The sequence below is a fragment of the Staurois parvus genome, unplaced genomic scaffold (genome assembly GCF_062004578.1).
Source record: "Staurois parvus isolate SC_StPar_1 unplaced genomic scaffold, SC_StPar_1.0 ptg000566l, whole genome shotgun sequence".
Lineage (NCBI taxonomy): Eukaryota > Metazoa > Chordata > Amphibia > Anura > Ranidae > Staurois > Staurois parvus.
This window is the reverse complement of record NW_028318362.1, coordinates 1,958,818-1,972,622: the sequence shown is the minus strand read 5'-3', so window position 1 is coordinate 1,972,622 and position 13,805 is coordinate 1,958,818. Positions and strand designations below refer to the sequence as shown.

Genomic DNA, 13,805 nt, shown 5'->3' with positions numbered 1-13,805 from the left:
TGCAACTTAAAAAGGTGAAACTAATATATGAGATAGACTCATTACATGCAAAGCAAGATAGTTCAAGCTGTGATTTGTCATAATTGTGATGATTATGGCTTACAGCTCATGAAAACCCCAAATCCACAATCTCAGAAAATTAGAATTTTACATGCAATCAATAAAACAAGGATTGTACATAGAACAATATCGGACCTCTGAAAAGTATAAGCATGCATATGTACTCAGTACTTGGTTTGGGACCCTTTTGCAGCAATTACTGCCTCAATGCAGCGTGGCATGGAAGCTATCAGCCTGTGGCACTGCTGAGGTGTTATGGAAGACCAGGATGCTTCAATAGCAGCCTTCAGCTCTTCTACATTGCTCGGTCTCATGTCTCTCATCTTTCTCTTGGTAATGCCCCATAGATTCTCTATGGGGTTCAGGTCAGGCGAGTTTGCTGGCCAATCAAGCACAGTAATTCCGCGGTCATTGAACCAGGTTTTGGTGCTTTTGGCAGTGTGGGCAGGTGCCAAGTCCTGCTGAAAAATGAAGTCAGCATCCCCATAAAGCTCATCTGTGGAAGAAAGCATGAAGTGCTCCAAAATCTCCTGGTAGACGGCTGCGTTGACCCTGGACTTAATGAAGCACAGTGGACCAACACCAGCAGATGACATGGCTCCCCAAATCAACACAGACTGTGGAAACTTCACACTGGACTTCAAGCATCTTGCAGTGTGTGCCTCTCCATTCTTCCTCCATACTCTGGGTCCTTGGTTTCCAAATGACATGCAAAAGTTGCTCTCATCAGAAAAGAGGACTTTGGACCACTGAGCAACAGACCAGGTCTGTTTTTCTTTAGCCCAGGTAAGACACTTCTGACATTGTTTGTTGTTCAGGAGCGGATTGACAAGAGGAATACGACATTTGAAGCCCATGTCCAGGATTCGTCTATGTGTGGTGGCTCTTGATGCACTGACTCCAGCCTCAGTCCACTCTTTGTGAAGTCCCTAACACTTTTGAATATCCTTTTCCTGACAAACCTCTCCAGGCTGTGGTCATCCCTGCTGCTTGTGCACCTTTTTATTCCACACTTTTCCCTTCCACATAACTTTTTATTAATGTGCTTTGATACAGCACTTTGGGAACATCCAACTTCTTTTGCAATTACTTTTTGAGGCTTTCCCTCCTTATGGAGGGTGTCAATGATGGTTTTCTGCACAACCGTCAGGTCAGCAGTCTTTCCCACGATTGTGATTCCTACTGAACCAGACTGAGAGACCATTTAAAGGCTCAGGAACCCTTTGCAGGTGTTATGGCTTAAATAGCTGATTAGAGTGGGACACTTTGAGCTGAGAATATTGCACCTTTTCAAAATATTCTAATTTTCTGAGATTGTGGATTTGGGGTTTTTATGAGCTGTAAGCCATAATCATCACAATTATGACAAATCACGGCTTGAACTATCTTGCTTTGCATGTAATGAGTCTATCTCATATATTAGTTTCACCTTTTAAGTTGCATTACTGAAATAAATGAACTTTTGCATAATATTCTAATTTTTTGAGTTTCACCTGTAAATAGCGGTCTGGGAGCTGATATGTGTTGTATCCTTGGAGTAAACAGCATGGTGACATAATGAGCACAAGCTCCGCCCTATGCATTTCATCACAGATGACATTGTCAGGGGCACAGTCTATTTGCCTTTAATAAATCAAACCCTTTGATTTGGTGTTGATTTATTAAAAGAACAGAGATTTTCACTTAGCAAAGTGAATATTCATTATGGAGAGTATATGTGTGCTTTTTAAATAAATGTGCACTTAGTTTACTGAATAAAGTGAAGCTGTGTTCACTTTGAATAACTAATCATCTGTGAGAGAAATAAAAAAAAGAAAGATCTTTGCTTGCAAATGATTGGATAATTCATGTGAACACAGCTTTATCTTCTTCACTAAACTAAGTGAATCGCCTGTATTCTATTTAGCAAATCAGTTGCATAGATTTTCATTTTCTCTTTTACTGACTAAACGAGTTGTGCTAACTTAAATGCATGTTTTGTCTACACAGAAATAAGCCAGATTGCTCAATCTGTAACAAACTGCCATATTCTTTTTCAGTGGGTCCTTCTCTTGTAATTCAACATCACACAGTTAATTGAATGCTGTCCGATTCTCAAGCGAAGCAAATCTAAAGCTTATAAACAAGAGAAGATTTCTTCTTTCAATTCACAGTCTTTATCACATATCTGTATGTCATCTCATCAGCTGCTCAGCACTTTATGACACAAATACAGCTATGTAATGCTAAGCTCATACCTTATGGTATTCATTGCAAACTTAGTCTGACTAGAACTTGAAGCAATTATAGCTCCTTTGCATTCACTGTTAAATTTGCAATTAGAAATGTGTGAAATCTGGCTTTGCTTCACACAAACCTGAGTATGAACTGCAGCATCCAATCTCTGGGATTCTTTAGTACCTATTCGCCAATAAGGTCTTCTGATACCAGCTTATAGTTGCTCTCTACAGGGTGATGGATAGCTTATTCACGTGTGTACAATCAATAATCAAGTCAAAGTCAAAAGCTTAGATGTAAAAATAAAACTCTTGCTAAGTGTCAATTAAATTTTAGATACTATTTATTCATGATATGCTGTTCATGTCATGATGAAACCTACTAACGAGAAGTAGCATTTCAGTTCCTCTATATTTGCACTGCTCATTTGGAAGAGTGCTTGTTTGTGATTCCTCTCCTGTTCAAGTGAACAGGAAGTTCAATTATTATTATATGTGGCCATCACATGCCAACTGGTGACAGAGAGGGAACATCAAAAGACAGGAAGTGGAACTTCAGCAAATCCATAAACTGTGCATCCAGTATGCCATGGGGTGATTTATGAAAACTGGTACACATTTTAATCAAATTTCTTCCTAATTGACATTTTATGATTATGATGTTATTGAAATGTTATGGACAACATCTCCATGTATGCTAAGTTTTTATTTGCTATAGATTTCATAAATCAGGTCAAACAGAATATTTAGCACTTCCCTGTTGCCGTATTTTAAGTGGTGGATGTGTATTTCTGGAGTGCTGTTTATATACATCACTCTTGAAAAAACATAAGTGGCCAGTGCGCCTCTGAATGACTGTGATCTGAGCCATCTGACCAATCACAGTGGCCAAAAATGTAAACACAATGGAAAAAAGAGAAAAGGTATTCATGTAATGACTTTTTCATTTGTAGAAGATCACAGGCAGCAGCAGATTCAAGGTCTTCATGTGATTGTGAGAACATATCTAACCCTTTCACCATCCTCCTCTCCTCTCCATCTCAGCTTCATCCTGTCTCTGTGTGTGACCTGTATATTAACCCCTTCACATCCCTTATCCTGTATATCTCAACATTGACACCTTCATCTCCATCATCCCACTGTATGTAGTCTATACATTAATCTCTTCACCTCCTCCTCCCTCTGTGTATGAATATTATGCTGCTCCAAAAATATTGTGGCAAAAATTAGATCACTTCCCACTTGCCAAAAAGGGGTAATTTTGTGGGAGTCTGGACAGCCCTGGAAAATGTATTTATAACAGCAAAAAAAGGAAAGTTTTTTTAACAATTTTTTGTTTCCATGAAAAAATAAAGTTTTTATTAAATTAAACCAAAGAAAGTGCTATCTTTCTTATCTTCAAACAATAGACATATAATTTGGGTACGGTATTATGTGACAGAAGCCGGCCATAGATGGATCGGATCTTGGTTGGTTCAGCAGGGAACAGAAGAGATTTGAACCATCTGTGAACAGGTTGGTTGTACTGAAGTCAATCCGTCAAGTCGATTCATCATTAAGTAATTGTCAGTAAAACTATCACTGAAAAATGATCTGGTAATGAAGGGGTATATTTACAGACTGATACCCAAGTGGTTAAAATGTAACTCTAGCCAGAAAAATGTTTTTTTCAATGCTTGATAAAGCAGGGAATGGTTGCTATGTCACGTTTTTATTGCAGGTTTTCCCAATTCTGAAGCTTTCCTTGCACTTTCAACAAAGACAAAAAAGAAGGGAAACACAATAAAGTTTAAATCTTTCCAAACATAAAGGGAAATCCCACCTCTTAGATTTGTCACCATGACAAATGTCCCCATTGGATCGTATCTCATCTACTCCTGTTCTGGGTACAACCATAATATTCTGGATCCCCCCTTCACTTTTTTTTCTAATGACAACAGTCAAACACTGAGGTTCAATCTCCATAATGGGATGTGGGGGAGTGGATAAACTAAACAAAAAATTCTGGCAGGAATTATACTTTATTTCAGTTACAATTCCTAGTGCATATAGCCAGCCATACAAGGGAAGATCTTTTTTTTTTCAAAACGCAGACTTTTCCAGCACTGTTATATGATTATATCCCAATGCATGGCACATGCAGACATTGTAGCGAATGGTGGGAAGTTAGTGGTGCTCTTATTTTTTTGGCAAGTTTAAAGGATAAGTTCACCTTTTAACAAAAAATAATAAATGCACATTTTTGTGCAGGTAAAAAAATGCGCATTTATTATTTTTTGTTTGTGGAGCCTCCAAAGCATTGCCTGCCTGGCCACATCTTTTTTCCATTTGACAGCTAGTGAGGGGGGAGAATATCCCTGGATATCTGTCACAGCAGGGAGAGGGGAGGAGCGGGGGCCGGTCTGATTGTAACATGTTTACATGTTACACCCTGAATATGGGTGTAACATGTAACATGTTATGAAAGGTGAACTTATCCTCTAAACTCATTCTTAGAATATTCTATACTCTTCTGACTGATAGTAGAGATTAATAGAGATACACAATTATTCCTTGTTAGTGTCCCATAGGCAGCAACTTGATGCTGAAAAGGGTGTGAATAAGGTTCAGGATGGCAGCATGTTCAATATGAAGCAAAGATCAAGAATACAACCACATGATAGCAAACTAGCACAAGGAAAGTTCAAAACTAATCTTGAAAAATACTGCTTTACCAAAATAGTAGGTAATACTTGGAACAGACTTCCAGCAGATATAATGAGTCAGTCAACAATAACTGCTTGGTCTTTTTCTGCCGTCATTCTTCTATGTTTCTATGAGATTATTTGATCAGTACTGTATGGGATGAAGGAAGGATTGTCTGAGCATATAATCATTAATTTTAGAATGTAAAGATTCCTCCTTCATTTTAACCAAACTTCATTGTACTAGGTAGAATGCTACTTTTCATTTCTTCAAAATGTTGGATTACCTTACAAATAGAAAATAGAAAACTCACACTGAAAGTACAGAATCAATATAAACAGAGCATTATCTTAGTAAAATTATACAATATACTAAACTTTCTTAAAGATAGTAAACCTTTTCAAAATGAGTTATTTTATACCTCTAAACTATTTAAACATTCACGTAGCTATGAACACACTCTTAGATCCACCTTCCACATTAGAGGAATATCAACAAGCCATCCTAACCTGGCATAAATCAGAGGTATATTGCCTGTTTACTTAAAGTTACAATATTTCAGATAACTACCTATAGAAATGTCAGGTTTAAACAGAGATGACATGCTTATACAGTACAGCAATTATTCTCTCGGTTCAAACCTTAAAAAAATGTAAGCTGAAAAACTGCAAACAGCAGGAAATCTTCCCAAAAAGGCACCCCTCATGTAATTGAACAGTGTTATAAACAGCAGGAAATTGAGCTGAGTAATTTATGCTGACTTTAGGATCCAAAGCAAAGTCTCAGAAGACTATCATAGCTCGACTCTTATTTTCCCTTAGCTTTCATTGTACGCACTGGAGAAACAAGGTGTAATCACTGATAGGGGCCTCCCGATGGCTTGTTTGTGCTTCTGTAATTGGATAATACATTAAACAGTTTCAGCAGGGTGCCATAAATACGACTGCACAGATCACCCACATCATGAAAAAGAAAGAACCTGTACAAACCACTGACACATTTTTACATTTATCAGTTAAGCAAGCAACATAAAAGCCCTACTCTAGAAATGTCTGAAATACATTAGCCTGGATCTTAAAATATTCTGTTTATTCTCTGTATAAAGCCAGATTTTTCAAGCTTTTCAAGGATATAAGTCAACACTGTTACTTGTATTTTTTAATAACTATGATCATCAAGGTGTATTTAAAAATACTCCTAACCTGTTTATTTTTACATCTTGGACTTACAAATTAGACATAATGAAAGACCAACAGCCTGTGTAACAATTTCCTTCACAGAACAATACTTAAAAGTGGTTATCAAAAAAACCCCACACATTTCTGAATGTCAGCAAATAATTTAGTAGCAAATCAGGAATGTATGTTTGAAAGGAATTATAATTACAAACGATTTAATTTTGGACAAACCCCATGTTTTGCATAGTGTGATATATCAGAAGTATTACAATAAAATTACAATACATGTACATACCATGTATATAAAGAAAACAGAAACAGCTTTAACAACTTGTAATTTTTAATTCAAGGCAGCAAAGGAGCCATACATGACATCAGTCACTAAAGTATAATTTTAGTATATCAAAGACAGTTCATCCTAGTTCTATCTAGTTTCCGGACAGACCAATTTCTCAATATATCATATAACTACTGTGCGATGTAAAGGCAGAAATTCTCAAAAGAATAATCAATCAAAAATCCAGAATAGTTGTCAGTGAGCTATTGGATGGCAGAAATAACAATCATTTGTCTTATCTGCAAAGAAAATATAAAATAAACAAGCTGAATTTTCCAAGAACAAACATTACAAATTAACCTCATACAACTAAAGGGAAGAAAGAAAAATAAAACACTTTCTTTGTTTGTCACCTTTGGGCTATGAGTTTCTATTCCACTTCATGTTATGTGTAATTAGTTGTGTGCCAGCCTTTGGTACGTTCCATAATAAATCCCTTGACCGCATTTTGTGCAGGGTTGGCAGAAATGGAAAGGTTCTATTCATTAAATCGCAGGACACACCACAGAAACTTACCACACTGCACTGCTTCCTTGCAAGATTCCAGCACGCTAGAAATTTCAACAGCCATCTCTCTCTATGCTTGAAAAAGCCTCCCATATGACTATGATTAAGTAGGATATGAGATTGGTCCAATCAGTGTTTTCCTTTTTCTGAGACCTCCTCCCCCATCATTACATGTGGTGTTGGGACAGGGTTATGCCTGCACTTAAACAGTAACCATCTGTTACTTGCAGGAAAGCTGTGTCTCGTTCTCAGGTTTCCCTGCTTCTTTGCACAATAATATGTCTTTGGACTGTGGAGGTTCCCTCTACAACACATAGAAAAGTTACAAAAGATGTAGCAGCCCCATCACTCGAATATAACATAGTACAAGGTCCACACTAAATGTTAAGCTTTTTCCAGCTGCACATAACTACTAACCACAGAGGTAGCAAAGACTGAAGCTCAAGATGGGTGGTTGTGGGACGTTAGGGAAATGATTATTAAAAGCATTAAGGAAAATAAAAAAGCTAACCACATGCCATCAATGTGTTAATAGCTCACTCAGTCATTACTATAAGGCTTATCTGGGTTTTCAATATAATAAATTTAAGTTAATTACATTCATGCATTTAGGTTCTCAAAGAATCATTCCTTTATTAATTACAAGTGAATAAAACTACAACAAAACACTATGGGTAAGTTAGGATGAACATCTTTAAAGCCCAATTCTATCCTCCCCACTGCTATCTCCCAGTTCAGACTTACCTTTTTTAAATTTTTCAGGGTAGTCACATGGGGGGAGATTTACTAAAACTGGAATACTCAGAATCTGGTGAGCTGTGCATGGTAGCTAATCAGATGCTAACTTCAGCTTGTTCAATTAAGCTTTGAGAATAAAAACTGGAAGCTGATTAGTTTCTATGCAGAGCTGCACCACATATTGCTCTCTCAATATTAATAAATAACCCCAATGGTGTGCAGAGTCCCCTTTTTTTTTCCTCTCTATTCCAGCACAAGGTGGTCTTCAATGACACAGAGAGTGTTGCTGATGTGATAACGTCTGAGCTCTTGCCTGTATAATTGTACTGTGAGTGTAGGGTGTAATGCTGAAAGGTGGCATCCCTAAGGGGTCTATGATGCACTAGGGTGTTGTCCAAGTCACCCTACATTCCAGAAAGTGGATTGAATTTCTGAGCAGGTGAGTGTGCAGGGAAAGAGTGTTGAAGAGCAGGTTTTTTCCCCCTAGAACTTGGCAAGTATTTAAAAAAAATGTGTGATTTAATTTACCCCATCATAGGATAAATATGGAGAATACCACTGCTAGCCTGTTTTAAACATGCTATTTGCATCCTGCTCAATGCTTTAGCTTTAATACTTTCTGGGCTTGATTTTTAAATATAATGTCCTAAAGTAATAGTCCACTCAAACCTTTGCACATCGGTTTTAGTGTGCATATGACAGTTTCAATGTTTCGGTTTTACATGACATTTGCCATAAAAGGACTCCAGTAGATATAAAAATAGAAAATAGTTAACATCAACAGGAATACACATAATGAACATGTTCCCTGAATGAGGGACAATCATGCTGTATACATTTTTCAACTGCTGTAAAACAAGGAAAAATAGCAAACTCGGAGAGGTAACCACTATATTGTGGATGGTGTACAAAAAAAAGATCTATTACATAGATGTAGGTCATATAAACATTCAATCATGGAAATACATAGGTAATTACATCAATCCCACTTCAAGATCTGCAAGAAAAAGCATCGCAGGCATGGAATGAGTCTATTGTAAAGGGGATGAAAAAGTTGACAAGAGAAAGAAATGTGATGTAGAATACAGGGGGGAACAGGGGTGAAGGAGGAGTTAGCAGGCAGGATAAGGAGCATTAAAGAGGCTAGACAAGGGAAAAGGGGAGTAGGGTTGGTTGGAAGGTGGAGAGAAAAGGGAAGTGGACCAGGCTAGGGGTTTCTGTACAAAAAGTATTGAGCTATATACTAAATATCCTAAATAAGTAGTGAATTAGAAGATTTAAAAAAAATCTTTTCCAGTTTTTCATCTTAAAGAGCAGTAAGCTTTTCAAGGAACATACACTAGTTCAAGAGACACTATCCAGAAACTCAGTGGGGCAATGTTGGTTTCTATGCATTAGTGATTGTGCATTTAGTTGCTGTAAAGATATGGGTTACCAGTCAGAATTAGCTATTACCACAGCAATCAGGTATTTTACAAAGGGGAGCTTCTAGTAGATTCTAGTGGATAGTCTAGCCTTTGTCATATTGTCTGATACACATGGCTCCAAAAAATTGTAAAACTGGCCAATCCCACCATAAATGTCCAAAGATGCCATGTGAGGGGCATCCTCCAAAACAAATTGCAGGGAAGAAGGGATTGCCTTAGATATGGTGGAAGGGAAGCTTATCGTTAGGTTTGACTAACATAGCATTAGCTAGCCCTGATATCATTAACGATGACTATAAAAATAGTACTAAAAAGTGCCAAAAGTTAAAATGATATGTAACTGTGGGATTGATTTATTAAAACTGGAGAATGCAAAATCTGGTGCAGCTGTGCATGGTAGCCAATCATCTCATAACTTCAACTTGTTCAATTAAGTTTTGACAAAAAAAACCCTGGAAGATGGAGCCTGGAAGCTGATTACAGAGCTGCACCAGACTTTGCACTCTTTTGTTTGGCACAAGCACCTTTTTTTCTATGAGTAAGCAATGGTGCTGCTTATCATACTGTAGTTTTTTTGGTGTGTTTTTAAGAATCTTTACACATGCATTCCTTGGTGTACCTTATCAGAGTATATGGCACAAAAGCAGGATTATTTTATGAACACTGCAAACAAGGACCACAACATTAAACATAAGATCCACAAAGGGATTGCAAAAATTGCTTGTTTGGATATCTTTGCTGTGTGTTGGTATAGACTTATGCCACAGTGCAGGATGCTGTTGTAATAGATAGACTTATGCCACCACATCCAAAAGTGTGAGGTGAACTCCGTATAATGGTCACAGCAGGTGTGCAAACCTCAGTTGAACATATCTCACCAAAAGAGTTCCCAAGAGATATAAGAAATTGTCAGGGATTTAACTACCCAGCATCTACCAAAAACATCAAATATTAATTTTGTATTTATTCACCCTTCTAAACAAAATGTACTTGCATTTTTTATTTTGTCTTCAAAATCAAACATTTGAATAAAAATAAAAAAGTGCTAGCATTGAAAGTTTTTCAAGCCTAAGATATATGGATTGCAGTATATATGCAGTGCTCACAGAGTGGTCACAGTTAATCCTTTTGTGCACGAAAGAGATATATATACAGTTTTTGCACAGTTTTTGTGTTTTGTGTTTTTGCACGGAGTGAATATATTATTTATAAATATTATTTATAAAGGTAATGCACTAGATTATTCAAATTTGTTTTTTTTGAGGTACCGCGGGATGAAATAGGATTTCTTCCTACTGGATGATAAAGTTTGAACATTGGGACATTTTTTTTGGACACTACTATTTTTGTTTCTATTGGGACAATTTTTTTATTGGGACAATTTTTTTGTTTATTAGGACACTTTTTATTGGACGTTTTTTGATTTTTATTTTATTATTATGGTATTTGAATATGAATATGTTTATGTAAATTCAAAAAGGTTATAATATTGTATTACTTTCTGGGGAGAAAGTGTGACTTTTTGAGATATTTTGGGAGTAGGTGGATATACACAGACTTAAGATATATGGATATTTGGCACATTGGTAAGGCCCTCTATACACTGTGAGACCTGCTACAATACAGCATATGTTCACAAAACAAACATGCAAACTGAGACCTATTTTATCATGGTAGAGCTAAGTATCATGGAAAGCACAGTGATCACATTTCGGAATGGCAAATGATTATTTCTTACTGATCTCTATGAATTTGCTTTCTGTCCATTTAAATAGTCCTGAAACATATCTACCTGATTATGCAAGGATCCATGGTACATAACATTGCAACACACAAAAGTTGCATATTGCTGCTAGTTTCCTAACCACAGCTAATAAAATCAAATCACAACTAGTCTGTTTTGTAACACTAACAATTAGTCCTGTATGGCGAACACAGTAATGCAAAAATATTTTTTGCTGTGTGGACTTGTGGAATTTTAGAGATAAGAAGATATTTAAAAAGAGAATTCACAGACTAAGAACCAAAAAGTTTATAGCAGGAACTTTGGTGGCATCCAGAAATTTCTCACAGGTGTGGGGTTACAGTGATTTATGGGGTTAGTAGTCAAAATGCTGGGTCTCTTTTTCAGAGCTCTAGTTTCTGAAATATAAATTACCTTTTGATTCTGCTCTTCACTGAAAAGTAAACAGTTATTATAGTTCTTCCTGATTATGATGCTGGTGCCTTCTATGTTAATTTCAAGATACATAGCTGATATATATATATATATATATATATATATATATATATATATACACAGTGGGGAACAAAAGTTTGGGCACCCCAGCTAAAAAAAATTTGTATTAATGTGCATAAAGAAGCCAAGAAAAGATGGAAAAATCTCCAAAAGGCATCAAATTACAGATTAGACATTCTTATAATATGTCAACAAAAGTTAGATTTTATTTCCATCATTTACACTTTCAAAATAACAGAAAACAAAAATATGGCATCTGCAAAAGTTTGGGCACCCTGCAGAGTTAATATCTTGTACTGCCCCCTTTGGCAAGTATCACAGCTTGTAAATGCTTTTTGTAGCCAGCCAAGAGTCTTTCAATTCTTGTTTGAGGTATCTTTGCCCATTCTTCCTTACAAAAGTCTTCCAGTTCTTTGAGATTTCTGGGCTGTCTGTCACGCACTGCTCTTTTAAGGTCTATCCATAGATTTTCAATTATGTTGAGGTCAGGAGATTGTGAAGGCCATGGCAAAACCTTCAGTTTACGCCTCTTGATGTAATCCCCCGTGGATTTCGAGGTGTGTTTAGGATCATTATCCATTTGTAGAAGCCATCCTCTCTTTAACTTCAGCTTTTTCACAGATGGCATCAAGTTACCATCCAAAATTTGCTGAAATTTTATTGAATCCATTTTTCCTTCTACTCGTGAGATGTTCCCTGTGCCACTGGCTGCAACACAACCCCAAAGCATGATTGATCCAACCCCATGCTTAACAGTTGGACAGAGGTTCTTTTCATTAAATTCTGTGCCCCTTCTTCTCCAAACGTACCTTTGCTCATTCCCGCCAAAAAGTTCAATTTTAACCTCTTCGGTCCACAGAACTTGTTTCCAAAATGCATCAGGCTTGTCTATATGTTCATTTGCAAAGTTCAAACGATGATTTTTGTGGTGAGGATGTAGAAGAGGTTTTCTTCTGATGACTCTTCCATGAAGACAATATTTGTACAAGTATCTCTTTATAGTGGAATAGTATACCACAACTCCAGGGTCTGCCAGATCTTTCTGGAGGGATCGTGCAGTCAAATGTGGGTTTTGAATTGTTTTTCTCACAATCCTGCGAGCTGTTCTGTCTGATATTTTTCTTGGTCTTCCAGATCTTGCTTTAACTTCCACTGTTCCTGATGACTGCCATTTCTTAATTACATTCCGAACAGAGGATATTGACATCTGAAAACGCTTTGCTATCTTCTTATAGCCTTCTCCAGCTTTCTGAGCGTCAACTATTTTCAGTTTTCTAGACAACTGCTTAGAAGAACCCATGGTGCTGATTGTTGGGGCAAGGTCAAATGAGTCTGGGCATTTAAAACCTTTGAGATTGACATCACCTGGTCTTCCCAGATGATGATTGAGAACAATCCATGACACTGGCAGGTCTCAGCTTTGCAAAGGGGGCAGTGCATGCTATAAATTCTGCAGGGTGCCCAAACTTTTGCAGACGCCATTTTTTTGTTTTCTGTTATTTTGAAAGTGTAAATGATGGAAATAAAATCTAACTTTTGTTGACATATTATAAGAATGTCTAATCTGTAATTTGATGCCTTTTGGAGATTTTTCCATCTTTCCTTGGCTTCTTTATGCACATTAATACAAATTTTTAGCTGGGGTGCCCACACTTTCGATCCCCACTGTATATATATATACACACACACTGACACACGCACACCATAGCTAATAATAATTTTGTATGACCACTTTTGTGATTTGCACACTTCTGCCACTTTGAATTGCCAGGATAATCATAATACCATTTATTGGTCCAACTTTACAGCTTCCTGGATCACCTCCCTAGTTCTCATTAGAAGTAGAAAAATTATGTTGGATGTTAGATCTATTGTTAAATCAGGAAGTTGGTGTCACCTTCCTTTCTATGCAGTGTGGTAGGAGGGTGTACATAATCAAGGTGTGTTTGGAGTTCAGATTTTAACTTGGTAAGTTTAGAAATACATCATATTTCAAACCAGAAATAACTTGAAATTAAACAATGTCTGCAGTAAACTGTCACTCACTGTTTTTCTAGCTTTTCCTAGGTTTACATGACCAACTAACTGCCCCAATGGACATGGACGGGAACCACTGTAATGCCAGTCACAATTCACTATCGCCCAAATTAGAAGCTAGCAAATGTATGGGTACATGTATCTATGCAGTGTGTTTTTTAATCAAAAGGGGATGGGAAACTTCCATTGATTACCATAAAATTATAAAGTTTATGACTGGCACTACAGTTAACATAGGGCATAGAAATTTGCAGTCCTCCACTCACTAATGATCTACAGCAGTGGTCTCCAAACTGTGGCCCGGGGGCCAGATGTGGCCCTTTGCTTGCCTTCATCCAGTGCCCTTGGGGCACTATTCCTCCCACTGATATAAGGCACTAT

At 37.1% G+C, this 13,805-nt stretch overlaps 1 protein-coding gene across 2 annotated transcripts in view; it reads right to left on the bottom strand.

Moving 5' to 3' along the window:
* The window catches only part of BMPR1B (bone morphogenetic protein receptor type 1B), a 658,563-nt gene that overhangs the window by 478,701 nt on the left and 166,057 nt on the right, over positions 1 to 13,805 (bottom strand). The window contains exon 1 of one of the 2 annotated variants that reach the window (XM_089691637.1): positions 6,993 to 7,013. The exons of the other annotated variant lie outside the window; for it this stretch is intronic. The gene's annotated coding sequence lies outside the window, so the exon portion shown is untranslated. Of the gene's footprint in view, positions 1 to 6,992; positions 7,014 to 13,805 lie in introns of those variants that run through there. 2 annotated transcript variants of the gene reach the window in all.